Consider the following 16,118-nt stretch of genomic DNA (forward strand, 5'->3'; position numbering starts at 1 on the left):
AAGAACAGTGCGAGATGAGATCTCACCTTTGCTGTCCTGCGGGCTCACTCACAGCTTAAGCTAAAAATGGAAAGAGAGTTCAGCTGTCTACAATAGGAAGCTGGACTGGGTGTGCATTCCCTTCTCTTTCTGATGTGCTGTTAACATTGCCATCCTAGGTGTTGTAGAATTCCTGGTAGACAATTTAAGCCCAGACAAATGCAAATCTTAATATAAACCCATTTTCAAGAAAGTCTAATTATAGGCATGACTCTTCCATACAATAACTTTCTATTAAGGCTTGCAGCAGTCTTCACTTGGGAAGTAAGCATATGTTGTTAGTGGTTGGTGCATTTCAGGCAAGTGCTTTTGAATCTGCTTATCCTGTCTCCCACACTTTTACCATGATTCAGGACTTAAGAACTGGGTTGCTACTGGATGCAGTGAATCTGGGAGATGAGCTCCATCATAAAGCAACATTCAGTCCAAGGAACCATGCTGGAGTTTGTCCTAAGTCGAAAGAAAGACCCTGAAATGTGTATGATAAAGATGTTATTCCTCAATCAAGTATTTTGATCCATGTAGGTCACTCCAAAAGTAATTCCTCCTATATATTTCCATGGAAAACTACAATAAAGAGCAAAATAGCATTATTATTTGATAGAGCAAATTCTCAGCTACGAAACACAATTCTTCAGTGGAGTCACCACTGTTAACTAAACATTTTTGCCAGCAATGGACAAGAACCTGCAAGCTGTGCTAGTAAAAATCCACGTGGTCATCTGGTACGTGATTTGTCTTTCACACTGCTTTTGCCATTGCTGAAACACACCACTCTCCTGTGCACACATCCACTGTTTGGTCTCTCTAAATGTTCAGCAAGTGTCAATGAATGTCAGTGTCATTTTCTGTATGGAGGAATTCAGTGACACACCTGTACTTCCATGTCCGATGCCATGTTGTCAGACTGCCCCTTCACTGCCATTTGTTGCACAGCAACATGTGATGGAATGTTGACAGGAAGGTTCATCTTCTACTGCCATACTGCCACCATCTGCCTCTGATGTCATGGGCCAACATCATAAAATAGGAGGCATTATTTTTGAAGCAGCCTTGGTATATTTCTGCTCCTGTTGGTCTACTTTGCTAGTGTAAACACAGCCTGTGTCTAGAGGTCTACCTGCCACCTAGGTTAGTCCTTGACGTGTCCTTTCATGGCACTTGTAGGTAGAAAACCCGCAGGCAGTTTTTTTGAAGGACTGAAATCAGGGCAGCAAGCTCCGTTTTCCTCCTGTTTGTCTTTTGGCCTACATTCCCTTAGCTCAGTTCAACCAGAAGAGTCTGATACGCTTCTGCTGCTTCTGGTCCTTTATATTGTCCTTTAATGTGGGTAAGATATATTTAAATGAGGTGAAAAATAGCATCACCAGGGAAATGGGATGGAGAATTTGGATTTGCTGTCTTCATTCCTTGTATAGGGATAAATCAATGATCAGGGCTTAGAGAATCTATTCTTATGTCTCAAACAAAATTTGTAGCTACCCTTCTTTTTTACATGTTTTTTTTTTGTTTGTTTGTTTGTTTTTTCTGAGCTCAGAATATCACTCAACCATAAAGAAAGCATTAAGTAGCTCTGAATAAGTATCTAGTCTGCATGAGCTGTTTGACTTAGGGGACTTCATTATAGATTCCTTCTTCTTGAACAGCCAGCTTGCTAATGTTGGTCATGCGAAGTACTGCACAAAAAGGCCTTTTGACATGGACGTCCACCTACAGTTTTGAACATGGCATGTTTTAACTTCCCTGGGTCATACAAGTGATTGGTACAATTTATGTGATATTTACTGCAGTGAAAAAATTGGCACTTCATCAGTGTGTAGGAAGGTGGAAGAGAACGAGATGTAATTATGAAACAATGGAAAATGCCACCAGAGATAGTCTGTGATGTGTTTCTTCCTATCACTCCAGAAGAGAATCAGTTCTGTTGTTTAGTGTTGCTTAGCAGTTAAGTGTGTGTTTTAATTTGAATGCAAAAATGTGCACACATCTCTGTTTGAGTCAAAGTTTGTCTGAATGAAATGTTCATAATTTGGTACTTCGTTGTTGCAGTATGAAAAATAGTTGTCTTTGACAGCAGTAAATGTGCATTTTAAAGTACAATTTCTTTACTCATCTCTGTTCCTCCTCTGAGGTATGTATGTGCTGTGTGTACCAGTGTCCTTTGCCTCTGAGATGTGCACTAAGATTTATGAGAATATTCCTGTTCTTACTTCATTTGTTACTGTTGGGCACACACAATAAAATATGGAAGGCTGCATCCTACAGCTGTAGCTGCCATCGTGGTTGCATTTCCCCACTTGCAGAAAATGACCTTTCCAATGGCAGTGTTTCTTTCTGAGATAAAACGAAAAAAGGAATTCCTGGATTTTCAGGAGCACTCACCTGGATTTGGTAAAGCATTGTTCAGTTTGCATTTCTCTGTTGCTGAATAGGGCACAGAGGGTTGATTTGTTGCTGATGCCCTCGTTTGGCTTGAAAAAGTTTCCGTGTCATTGCATTCATGGGGTTGGTCAACAAAGCATGCTAAGATGGATAAACCTTTCTAAGAGCAACAAGGTATATATATATATTGTTATTGCTACTAGATATTTTTAAGTATTTCTTAGAGCAGTATAATTTGGTTTAAACACTAACAGACTGCGTGATGCTGTGCCGGATGTAGAAGTCACACTCTCCTGGTTTTGTGCAGCAATTAAGGGGGTTTGTGCTTTCATTTAAGCTCCTTTCATGACAGCAGCCTTTTTATCCTATGAATCAGGAACTTTCAGAAAGGCAGCAACCAAGTTCTGATGCAGTCACAACAGCTACATGCAGTCATTGCTGGAAGTGATGTCAAATCTAGGTCCAGAGAATGTCTTCAGCCAATTTCTTTTGCTTTTTTTTTTTCCCCTTCTTTACTTTAATTGTCTGTATGCTTATAAAAACATGCACATGCCATGTCTCTTTTCTGAGGTCTTAATTGTGTTTGAGGACCTAAAAGGTTTTCCCCTGAACAAGCATAACGTTGTTGCATTTATATATCAGACTGAAAGAGGACATTATTTCTGCACAAACACACTGTCCACTTTGCAATTCAGGAATTGAGAAACGGAAACCGTGCTGAAAGAACAAGCCTGTGGAACATCCTTGTCTTCTATATTGTAACCTGTGTTTACTGCTGTACAAACAAAGCAAACACAGTGCAAAGACGCCTGGCTTTCCTTTGTCTGATTTCATGCATTCAACAGAGGAGTTTCTGTCAGATGTGCTTGGATCTGTTCCTTGCAGTGCTTGGCACAGTGAAAGGGGGATACAACTGCAGTACCCAGGTCCCAGGAAAAAGCAGTCTGCACAGTTTCCTCTTATTCTTAAACGGGAGGTAATGGTATGGGGAGATTTAAATGGATGTATCTGCCCCCAGACAAAATCTTTTGTAAGCCAACAAGCTGCAGCCTTCCACCAACACACTGCAGTGAAAACAACACAGAGGAGGGCACCTGATCAGCAGTCACAGCACCACAGAACCATAGATTGGTTTGAGTGGAATGGACCATAAGGAACCCATGCCATGGGCAGGGCTGCCACCCACCAGCTCAGCTGCCCAAGGCCCCATCCAACCTGGCACGTCCAGGTATGGGGCACCACAGCTTCTCTGGGCAACTGTGCCAGTGCTCCACTGCCCTCTGAGTGAAGAATTTCCACCCTAAATCTCCCCTCTGTTAGTTTAAAACCATTCCCCCCTTGTCCTGTCCTCATGAAAAGTCCTCTGAAACCAGTATGCTTGGTGAACACACTGGATGTTGGCAGTCACTGCAGAGACCCTTGATTGCAGATACCTCTGTTAATACAACCGCTCAAGACGAGTGCACTGTAGATCCTTTGCTGATGAAATTCAGCCTTCCCCACAGCTCTAGTCCCCCCACCAACCCCAGCTCTGGGCACAGCCTGTGTTTTCTCTGACCAGCAGATGCTGAGCGCAGGCCAGTATCTCTGCTGCCCGCACAGTGCATATTTCCTTGCTCATTAGCCCTTGCTGTTAACATTCCAAACATTTTAGCTTATGGAAGGAACTGTCAAAGGCAATTTGCAGATAGCCAGTGCTACAGAAGTGCAAAGAAGTATATTTTTATGTGTTAATGAATAATGTAGCAACAATTCTGTGTTATGTAAAATTACTGCCTTAGTGCTGCTGGGGCTGGTGTTGGTACAAAGTGTTCTTCTAAGCCCAGTTACACAAGTTAAAGCTTGCTAGTTTTATCCTATGTGTCTGCCTTGAGACAGAATTTCTCCAGATTCAAGCTGGGAATTAGGTCTTTCAATCCAGGAGAGGGCTGTTCCTTTCTCATTCTCATTTATACTCCTGATCATCACAGTGCTTTTCTAAACAGTCAGCTCTACACAGGAGAGTGTATATTGATTAGTGCAGGTTTTCTTCACTGAGAAGGATGAGATGTAATTTTTTTCCATAGAAACACCATGGAAATCGTCTGTTTTCACAGACCTTTGCTTTGTATGAAGGAGCAAACTAAGATACCATGTGGAGCAGCCACAGGTTTCACTCCCTCTCTTGTGAATGAGTCCTGTGCACATATTTTGGTAGAGAGCACAGAATGTGGACAGTTTTGAGTGTATCTTATTTTAGTTTCAGGTTGAAAATTGCTCCCCTGAGATTCTTCTATGCTCAGAGTGGGATTGAAAGATGGGGGAATGACAACAAACCGCTATTATCCCCACCCACAAGCTCACTTGTACAGAGAAAGTGAGATTGAAATGCTATTGTATTTGAGTACCAGAACATGTCCAGAAGTGGAGAAAGACTCATGGGTTTTCTTAAGACTCTGCATCTCGGCTGCTGCTTCTGCTGTGTGCTACAAGTGTTGCCAAGAGATGCTAAGCTGAAAATGCAAATAAGTTCAGAGCTGAGGGATCAAAGAGCAATTAAATTAAAAACTGCTGACAGGTCAATCTTAATAGTCATTTCCATGCTGAAATAAGTCAATAAATCTTAGCTTGCAATAAATCTTACCACATAAAGGTGGGCTTGCATAACAGGAAAATGTAGTAAAATATAGCAATATATTTTATGCAAATGTTTTTTAGAAGTAATGAGTAGCATGTTTTATTCATATTGTCCTGGCATCAAAGCGGTCAAGAAGACATTGGACTTCTGGAATGGGTTAATCTGCAGCAGAAGCATGCTGAGCTGGCAGAATGTCTTCTATTTATATTACTCTTTGCTTATATTTGTAAATACAACCCTTAATTGAGCTCCTGAGCCCAGTTGTGTTTGGTGCTGTGCAAACACAAGTGACTGTCCCTGCCCCAAAGACCTTTACAAACCAGAAGAGTCAGGAAGAGGGTCAGAGGGAAGCAGAGTGCTCAAGTGCCTTGCTTGAGGTGGCAGAGGCACAGCTAGGACTTGGGATGGGAATCAGAATATGTGTGTCATAGCTTGGCCATGTTTCCCAGTCATGCAGCTTCCTGGATTGTGCGGAGCAGCTATGGATCAAATAAGAAACAAATGTATAGTTCTGGTGACAGGGATGCAGGGAAAGCAGCCATTCAGCTGGCTTTCAGAGTGGCTTGGGTTAGAAAGGACCTCAAAGCTGACCCAGCCCCAACCCCCTGCCATGGGCAGGGCTGACACTCACCAGCTAAGGCTGCCCGGGGCTCCATCCAACCTGGTCTTGAGTGCCTCCAGGATGGGACATCCTTAATGTGCTCTCATGTTTTTAATTTATTCTCCCTATTGGATGAGGTTTTAGATGAACCTGCTCTTACTTATATCCAAACTAGACAAGTCTCCAGCAAACACACAGTAGAAAAGCTGGAGTTCTACTGCTCGATCTGAAACAGGTTTTCTGCACAGCTGAAGTTCCCAAATCATTGAATAGCATCTGTGCCTGTTACAGCTTCCAACCCACCTATGGCTATTCTCCAGTTATCCTGGGAGAATTATACTGCTTCTAACAAAGGTCAGAACTCAGCAAAGTAATTGCACAAGCAAGAAAAAGGTCTGTACTTACGTTTTTGCCCTACTTTGTTCTGTTTTTGCACTGACTCTGAAAAACCCTTCTTGAGCTTGTGTAGTCTCCCGTGCGGTACAGGCCTTCATCTTCTGAATGCTTCTCCTTATGCTCTAAGATGACATGGAGCCCAGTCCAGGGTAATGACATGCTGCATGACCCCAAAGCTGGGCACAAAGCATGAGGATTTTTGTGTTTCTCAGGATGCTGCTGTCACATTGCATCACTGAAGTACCTTCTCTTTTTAACGAAGAGAACGTTCCCCACCATTGCCAAAATGGGATTGCTGGTACTTGCCTGATGTGAGCAGGACAGTTAATTGTCACCAATAATCAAAGGTGGAATTAGGAAAAAGTTTTAAGACGAGATTTCTCTCAGGAGCAGGTAGCACTGCTCCCCAACACAAACCATTCCATTGAAACAACAGGTGGAATGCGTGAAGAAACCCATCATCCCAAATCTTCCAGACCTGAGCAGAGGATCAGATGCATCATCAGCAATGAAGATGAGGTTCATAACCTGATGAGGTTCAACAAGGCCAAGTGCAAGGTGTGCCAGAGCAATCCCAGGTGTTTATACAGACTGAGCAAAGAACCCCTTGACAGCAGCCCTGTGGAGAAGGACTTTTGGGTCCTCATAGACAAGAAGCTGGACATGAAGCAGCAGTGTGTGCTTGCAGCCCGGAAGGCCAGCTGTGTTCTGGGCTGCATTAAAAAAAGGGTGGCCAGCAGGGAGAGGGAGGTGATTGTCCCCCTCTGCTCAGCTTTTGTGAGGCCCCATCTGCAGTGCTGCGTCCAGGCCTGGGGCCCCCACTATAAGAAAGACACAGAGCTCTTGGAACAAGACCAGCAAAGGGCCACTAAGATGATCAGAGGGCTGGAGCACCTCTCCTATGAGGAAAGGTTGAGGGAATTAGGCTTGTTTAGCTTGGAAAAGAGAAGGCTCCAGGGAGACCTCACTGTGGCCTTCCAGTACTTGAAGGGAGCATATAAACAGGAGGGGGAATGGCTGTTTATGAGGGTGGACAGTGATAGGACAAGGGGGAATGGTTTAAACTAAGGGAAGGTTTAGGTTAGATATTAGGAGGAAGTTTTTCACTCAGAGGGTGGTGATGCACTGGAACAGGTTGCCCAAGGAGGACGTGGATGCCCCATCCCTGGAGGCATTCAAGGCCAGGCTGGATGTGGCTCTGGGCAGCCTGGTCTGCTGGTTGGTGACTGCACATAGCAGGGGGTTGAAACTGGATGAATGTTGTGGTCCTTTTCAACCCAGGCCACTCTGTGATTCTATGATTCTACGAAGATGATGAGTCAGGGCCATGAAGTCAGAAGGCTGCTGTGCAAGGTAATGAGGGTTGCATTTTTGTTTGTAAGGTTATTGCCGCTGCCCTGTAGCTTGGTCTGCACTTGATATCAGAGATTCCACAGCCTCTCCACAGAAGCTCTTTTCGTCTCCCACCTCAACCCTCAGCTATGCAGGGAAACCCACATGAAGCAGCTGCAAATCTAGGAGGTGGTCTGTGGCATAGGGCTTCCATTATAGCAGAAAATCATGCCTGCTGATGTGCCCCATGTTTAGCAGTGAGCACCAGAAGGTTCTGCAGCACAAGGCTCCAATATTTCCAGTCTATTCACTTATGAAGGTGGGTTTTTATACTATTGAGCTTGTCTTTGAAATTGATAGATTTATAGATTGCGTGTTGGTACAGGTATTTCCACTTAGGGGTGTGATATTTTTCACTGAAATAAATGGGTCCAAATGACTGCCGGTTGGGGACACTTGCACTGGCAAAGAGGAACCTCTACCAGTACAACTTGTTTGCCTTCTAGTATGGAAATGGAAATTTCTGCATAAACATCTTTCTACCTGGAGAAGCCATACCATTTTTACTCTACCAGCCTAACTACACCTCTGTGCTGCCAGGCCTTCACATTGGTACATCTGTGTAGCAAAACCCTCATGATGGCCAGGGCCTTGCCATGCCAAAAAGAGCTGCAGAGAGCACTTTTGCTCACTTTTACTGCCTGGTACAAATAGCTGCGTACCTAGCACCAGTGGGCAGGCAGTTCTGCCATATCTGGAAGCAGATGGCGGGTAAAATGAGAGACAATTTTTGCAGCATGCTGCAGTGAGGAAGAGTTACTCTTGTGATGTCTGCCCCAGCCTGGTGTTACAGAGCAGAATACAGCTTTGGTAGCAGAGCAGTGTCACTGAGTGTCTCTGGGCTCACACACACATATCTCCAGTTCACCACAGCACTGCAAAGCAGCAGAAAGCCATTACCCTGTGAGCAGCCTGTGCTTGTAACATTGTCATGTACAGGCAGCATCTGCCAGGCAAAAGGAAGGAGAAATATGACTTTTAATGACAGTCAGCAGTTAACATAAAGCTTTTCACCTTAAAACACGTTGCAAACTCCAGTTATATTTAAACTCATTTCACCAGCATATGTGTGTGCAAGTTTGTCTGTGTGGGCACTCTGCTTCTCATAAGCTCTGCATAAACAGAAAAGCAGACAGCACTCAGATGGTAAGTGCATGGAGCAGGAGAACCATGTGGACAAGGGGTTGGAAAGTTGCTTGTTGCCCATAGTTGGATGGGAGGGAAGGGACAGGCATCGTAGGCTCCCAGCTTCACCTGCATTGAACCACAGGATCAACCTCTCTGTCTCTGGACTAAGGTAATTGAGGAATAGGGTCAAAATGGCTTTACAACACCTGCAGACAGTGGGATTTCTTATTGACAGAGTATGCAAGTTGATGACCCAAATCCTTTCCTGCTATATACAAATGCAGTTCTAATCTCTTGAATAATTTAGAGGCTGCTTTGACAGCGTGAAAAAGAGATTAATTCACCTGCTGTCCTGACGGCCATGATGAGAAAATGACAAAGTCAGAGCAGCAGCTCAGTGTTTATGAGGCTGCAGACACAAGTCTTACTCAGCCACAAAGCTCTGCGTGCCTTGAAGCTGAGTTTCGGGGTGAAGGTCACTGCCCTGCCAGTAACCACAGTGCTTGTCACATGAAGTTTCAATCAGCACACTCTGAGCAAATATACCTCCAGCACTGCACTGTTAAATACGATGAATAATAGCATTTGCACTGCAGGTGACTGTAGGTCTTCATTGCTAAATCAGCTCTGCCTGTTTACCTTTCAGTTACAGCTTAATTATACGAAATGTTCCATATCCCAACTTTTCCCACATCAGAGACTTGAAGAAACCATTTTCCTGTAGCACTGCATGTGAAGAGGTAACGTTTCTTCATTTGCCTCACATATCAAAATTCAAGGCTATCAGTCATTCATTCTACATCATAAATAATACATGCACCCAACCAAACACAAAAGGCTATACTTCAGACCGCTTTCCCTTCACACTTTAATAAGACCATCCTTATTTCAAGATGAAATGTGCAGTCTCATATTTAAATCATTTGGTTCCAGTGTGGTATTTCATCTCATTTTGCAAGGTCAGGGTAGCCAAAGTGCTCAAAGAAAGAAAGAAAAGTGAAGACTTTATCAGCAGAACAAACACAACTGATTCATGTTAAAGAGGAGATAGGTTAGCTATAAAGGGTAAATGCTTGCTGGGGATTTGCAAGGGAGCTATACATCAGCGCTGTCAGACCATGGTGAGTTGCTCTATCCCCGTAGTACAGGCTTCCTGCAGTAATGAGCTCCTCTCCTAGCCGTTTCTAATGTGTTTTGCTGAAAGGGAAGCAGTCAGATTCCAAAATGGATGTGGCTTCTATTGGGAATTTTTGAGAAATGGGAAAAATCACCCAAAGAAAGCAAAATTCCTTGATCTCAGTATATGACAGGGAGCTAAAATCTCCAAGTTTCCAAGCAGTTTCTGGCTGATTTCCACTGTGGAACACAAGATGGTCCCCAGCCCTCAGAAGCCTGACTTACATTGCAGCCTCCTTGTTAGGAGGAGTTAGACATCCTTATTAGACATCCTTATGGACCCAGGCAAGTTGCTTAACTCTCACATACCCTGGTTTTCAATCCCTTGTTTGTATAAGGTATCCCCTCTCTTAGACTCCTGTGTTCCATCTGCTTCAAAATAAAACTCTCAGAGAACAAGAAATTGTCTGCACTCCTATTTACTTGGTAAGCAAAGGGAGGTCCAAGTCTTGGGCAGCAGATGTGATCATCTTAATATATCTGTATTATAATAATAAGTTGATTAATTTAATATATGTAGCTTCCTAGAAGGGAAACTGCAGATGTTTACGATGAGTTCCTGGCTCATAAAGGTGGTGTGGGTAGTGTTTGTGTGAGGCACTTGCTAGATCAAAGGTGCTCAACTGTTGTTACTGCCGTGAGATCTCAGCAAGTTCTTGTGGAAGTGAATTGGGAACAGGAATATTAAGTAAAAGGCACAACTCATTAGCATTAGCACAAACAGAAGCAGGACCTCAATCACAAGCAGTTTCCAAATGAGTGTAGGACAAAAATTTGACAGGCAAAGTGCAATACATTCTAGTGTTGTCTCTTTGTAACCATTTAACCAAAAGAGAAGGTTACCAACAGAACCACAGAAAGGCGCTGATGACTGAATTCTAAAACCAACATAGAGAAAAGGTTCCCAAACACCACATGCTCTTTAATGAAATTAAAACTGAATATATTTGTTATCTTAAACCATGGTGCTCCTACAGTAACCTGGGCAATAGAGACGACTTTCAGCAGGGATGTTGGCACGGAACAGCTGCAGAATCGTGTGATGAAAACACACAGAAGCCTTATGCCTTGTCCCCTGGTTATACCCACAGTAGATTTGCTCAGTTGGATTAATCTGTGATTCACAGAGCTGCTCTTTCTCTTCTCTTTAGAGGACAAGATGTACAAGGAGCAGTCGAGGTCCCTGGATTGGTTGAGCCCAGAGCAGAGGAAATGAGGGGATGCCTCATGGCCACCTCAGCTCCACACAGGGAGCGGAGGGGCAGCGCTGAGCTCGGCTCTCTGTGACAGTGACAGGGCCCGAGGGAACGGCATGGAGCTGTGTCAGGGGAGAGCCGGGCTGGGTATCAGGAAAAGTTCTCCACCAGAGATCAGTGGGCATGGAACAGGCTGCCTAGGGCAGTGAACATGGCTCCAAGTGCTGGAGTTCAAGGAGTGTTTCAACAACATTCAGACATTGGGTTTGAATTTTGGGCAGTCCTGTGTGGAGCCAGGAGTTGGACTCGATGATCATTATGGGTCATATCCAGCTCAAGATACTCTATGATTCTACGATTGATTCCCTGATGCTCCTCATAGGACCTTTCAAGAAAGGAGACCAGAATCAAAAGCCTTTAAGCAGAGCAAAGTAGGCTGAGGTAGAAGACTACTGGCAGCAATTGGAAGACTTTAACTGAAGTAGGCTCATTCAATAATGGCACAGTTTTGGTTAGCTATGGTCTTTTAGACGGGCAGCTTGTCTCATTCCACCACATCTCCTTCTATAAGTCTGTTCTCGGAAGCCCACCAGTGTGGTTCTGGGATGTGGACCGATGTCCTCAGCTCCCACCATCTTGCACACAGCCCTATTTCCAGCTGTAAGGCTTGGGACCCAAGATGCCGCTTATGGCATCACTGCTTGGGGAAAAGGTCAGAGATTTTCAGAATTTCAGGTCTCCTCACAGCCTACACAGCCAGGCCACAATGATCTACAGACCATACAGCATTCACTGGCTCCTGCTGAAGATTATTCATGAGAGGAATAGTTTTATTTCCACCTCCGATTATCTTTTCTAATGCTGAAAGCAAAAAAATAAACAAAAACTCTTTAATAAGGTGTTTTTTTCAAGTCTGTGTGTTCAAGATACAGCAACCCACTTAAAAAATAAAACATTCATAGTGGACCAAGTGAAGAATTATCCTACTTACACCACATACTCTTTCCTATTTTTTTTTCTCTCTTCTAAGCTGATAAAAGATGACAGATTGAGACAAACATGTTTCTGAAAAGCCCTTTTTATGAAAAAATCTAGAAATAGAAATAAATATGAAGAATGAGCTGCACTGGCTGCCTTATATCTAAAGTAAGGCAAGCTGAAGTAGAATGGGGAAGGTATTAGACAAATACATGTGCACAAACACACTTGCACACACATCAAAGGAAGAAAGCAAGCAAGAATTATACCTCCTGAGGAGGCTAAAACAGAAACCTATGAGTGATGGATTAGGAAATAAGGGTCCTCAATACATTCATTCAAATATGCATCCTCTGTTGGACACTCTGACAAGCTCGTCAGACTTACTGAAGTATCAGCTGAAAATCTCCAGAATGTGTACAGAGCCTAAAGCTCCTCACAGGGAGTGGAGGAGCAGTGATGAGCTCTGCTCTCTGGTGATAGCAACAGGACCTAAGGGATCAGCATGGTGCTGCATCGGAGAGGGTCAGGTTGGATGTTAGGAGAAGGTTCTTCACCAGAGGGTGATGGAACAGGCTGCCCAGGGCAGTGGGCATGGCCCCAGGTACTGGAGATTAAGAAGCATTTCGACAACATTCCCAGACATAGGGTTAGAATGTTGAATGGTGCTGTATGGAGCCAGGAGCTGAACTCAGTGATCCTTATTGGGTCCCTTTTAATTCAGAAATATATTCTGTATTTCTGTGACTCTATGATTCTATAAAATCCTGCCATCCTCAGAGCCCCCAGGCTCATTCAGCATCATTAGCAATGTCTAAAAATGCATGATTTGTTATTTCTCCACATCTCACACCTTCCAAGCTCTCCCTCCATAATCAGTGACAGTTCACACCTCCCCTCTCTCTGCAAATACTTTTCCAGCATCAATAAATATTTTCTTGTCTCCAGATCCCAGCCTAACTTCATCCCTGGGTCTTGCACCACACATCTGAAGCCAAAGACTGAGGTTTTCCTTATAAACACCCTCCCCAGCTTCCCTAGCTCTTTTGGCAAGCAGCTGGGTCAGCTGCCAGGATAACCTGGCTCCTCCTGGAAAACAACCAAATGAGTCTGGCTTTCTTCCTCCAGAGGTGGCAGGTCTTTCCAACTGTCTGGATGGCTCCAGCTTCCTAGAGGGATTTTTCTGATGCTCAAATAAACCTTAAGGAGGGAAGGAGCAGTAAAGTGGATGCTGCTACAAAGAGGCCTGATATGTGAGGTGGTGGGCAAAACTAATGTGACAAATTCATTTTTGCCTGATCACAGGCAAACATTTTATCTTATTGGAAATTTACAGCAAAGGAGGGAAGCTGCTTTTCAAAGGCAGCATTGTGCAGTATGTCTCCTAGAATACAGCTGGGCCTCTTGGGGTGGCCTCAGAGCCACTCATGCTGCCCCTCAGGAAGGAGAGTCATTGATGATGGCTTTATGCTCATTTTACATACACTGTCCCAGATCCAGCTGGATTTGGGCCAGTTTCTGATGTGATTATGGTTCTTTGTAATGATCCGACAGAAGATAGTTAAAGGGGCATAGCAAGGACCTCATCTAAGTCTCATCTAGGCGCAATCCCGGTAGCGACAAGTGCTCTCAGTGACCTGGGACCTCCTTTCTCCTACCCTACTGCAGGCTGATTAATTAAAACTTCATCATGCTTGATTTGCCTGGCAAAGAAGCTCCCTTGACAGTATAAATCTTTCCCTCAGATCCTAAGCAAACATTTTTCGATGACACATCTGGCATTTTGCTCCAGCTGTATATAAATTGCTCATGAGCTGTCATTCTTTTTGGTCATGTCTTGCCTATGTGCTTGTCACTAGCTTGTGAGCTTCCTAATGCAAGATTTCTCATGGGGGTGTAGATCTAGAAAGTCTTTCATTCTGTTGCTGCAAGCCCTGCTCAACATTATCCCATTCATGGATTATCATTTCTATAGCATTACAGTCTGTGGCCCTAATAACAGCTGGAAGGCTGTTTCACTCCTTTCACTCCTTTCTTCTCTTGTTTAAGTCCAATCAGCAAGTGCTCATGTGGAGTTCCTACCTCCCTTAGCCTTTAGAAGTGTTGGAAAAGTGCTGCACACATTCCTGAGTCAAAAAAGATATTAAACATTGACTTCTCTTACTTCAGTGACAGTGAGCTCCCAGGTGTGCCCGACTCTTTTTTGTGAGTTATCTTGTCACAGGCAGCAGGACTGTAAAGACAGTTTTTCCCTTATGCCCAGATCTGAGTTCACTTGCAGCCATGTAGCTGAGGAGTATATTTGTACTTCTGTGATATTAATGGGCTCTGTAGTCTGCTCAGCCTTACAGGTAGGTACCTCCCTGCTTAACAAAATGTTTTAGAGGAATTTGAGGGATGATCTTGCATTACAATAGTCCAGACCTAAAAGCTTTGATGTCTCTGTGATGGGAACATCGGTTCAAGACTGGTTTTCCTCCATTACTATTAAAGTGCATGAAGAAGCCCTACAAGGTTAACTTATTTTTGTTGACCTGTGAGGTAGCTTTATGATGTCCTTACTCACGCCTGCTGAGAGGACCAATGAAGTAAACTGGGAGCTTTCTCATTGAAGAGGCAAAGTCAGGTTTTTTTAGAAAAGTTTCTCCCTCAGTTCTCCCCTGAACTGCTAGGAGTTCAAGTGTACAAAGAGATGGGCACATTTCTGTTCACTTACATGGTTGCTTGTCAGTGGTATTCCACAAGCTCTCCTGTGGGGCAGAGGTAGGTTGGATTTTCCAAAGTCCTCAGTGCTCACATCAAGTTGGCAACAAGAAGCATGCCTGAAAGTCTGAACTGGAAGAAAAAAAAGAGAATATGAACCTCTGAGCTAAACTTTCAGTACAATATATTAACACATTAACAGTCTTCCTATTTTTTGTGAGATGAGTCAGGCAGATAGGCTGGATTTTCTGTTACGGTTCTCTTTAAGGCCTTAAAGAAGTTGAACAAAAGCCACAATCTCATATTTTTCTTTCTTTATAAAGTATACTGAATATAATAAGTGATCTTATCTGATTAAAGCAGCAAAATCTTGACAGAAGCAAAAAAGATGTATCATTTTATGAAGAAATATTCCCTGCTGGTTTTCATAGCTTTAGCACCAGGCTGTAAGCCTTTGGACATAATAAACTCTGTGACCTCTCATGAAATTAAAGGTGGTTTGATTTTTTCTCTTTTTTCTTTCCTTTTTTTTTTTTTCTTACTGCTCCAAGTGATATGAAGCTTGTCTGGAGACATTAAAGGCCATTAAATTACTTGGTTTCCCAGGCTCACTTCCATTATTAGAAGGACTGCTTTTCCTTTTTTTCAGTTTGATAATTTGTTGTTTCTGTCTTGAGAAAGGTCAGTCCTGCTCTCATCGTGCAGCATTTCTTTTAGACTTCTGGGTGTTTTCTTAGAACACAAAGGGCTTTGTGATCTTTCTATATAGGTTCTGTCTTGCGCTAAATATTGGAAAAACTTAAGTAATAGGACCAAAGTCCATTTGTAGAAGCAAATTGCTCTGCAGAGCAATTGCAGAGATGATTGCTGTATCAAATGGAAATGACATCTTAATTGCTGGGTGTGGACAAATCCTCTTCTCTCCCTACAGAAAACAGCCCCTGCTGAGTCAGCATTCATAGCCTTCCTGTCCTGGCCTGAACACACATAAGCCTGAACTTTTTTCTCTAGTATTCATCTGCTATAGCTATGATACCAGCAGAGTCAAAGCACAAGCCCTTTCAAGATGGAGGGAGCAGTGTGAGCCCAGCCCTGAATAAGAAATTGTGTCAGAAAAAGGAGAACAGCAGCATCTCCAAAGTTACTCCATTTTTCTGCAACACTGGTACCAGAACTTTCCTGTCATTTTTCTAGCTATATTTATTTATGTTTCTGTAGAATTCCTACCTGCAATATAGGCTTTTTTAACATATCTCTAGCATGATCCATCCACAGCCATGCTGGTTACAGCACAGCACTTCTTGGAGTGCAGTGGTGCTTTTTCCCCAGCACTTGTGGCACTCCAGCAAAGCCCATGGGATGTGTTCTGCCACTGAACTTGACACAATGCAGAAGCCTGTGACTGTGAGATCCCTGCCTACCTGAGGCCTTCCAAAGGTAAGCAGATTCTTTCCTTTGTTTCTGCACCCACAGCTGCTGCATTTGAGTATATCCTCACTGGATGCAGCCT

The sequence above is a fragment of the Lagopus muta genome, chromosome 3 (genome assembly GCF_023343835.1).
Source record: "Lagopus muta isolate bLagMut1 chromosome 3, bLagMut1 primary, whole genome shotgun sequence".
NCBI classification, from domain to species: domain Eukaryota; kingdom Metazoa; phylum Chordata; class Aves; order Galliformes; family Phasianidae; genus Lagopus; species Lagopus muta.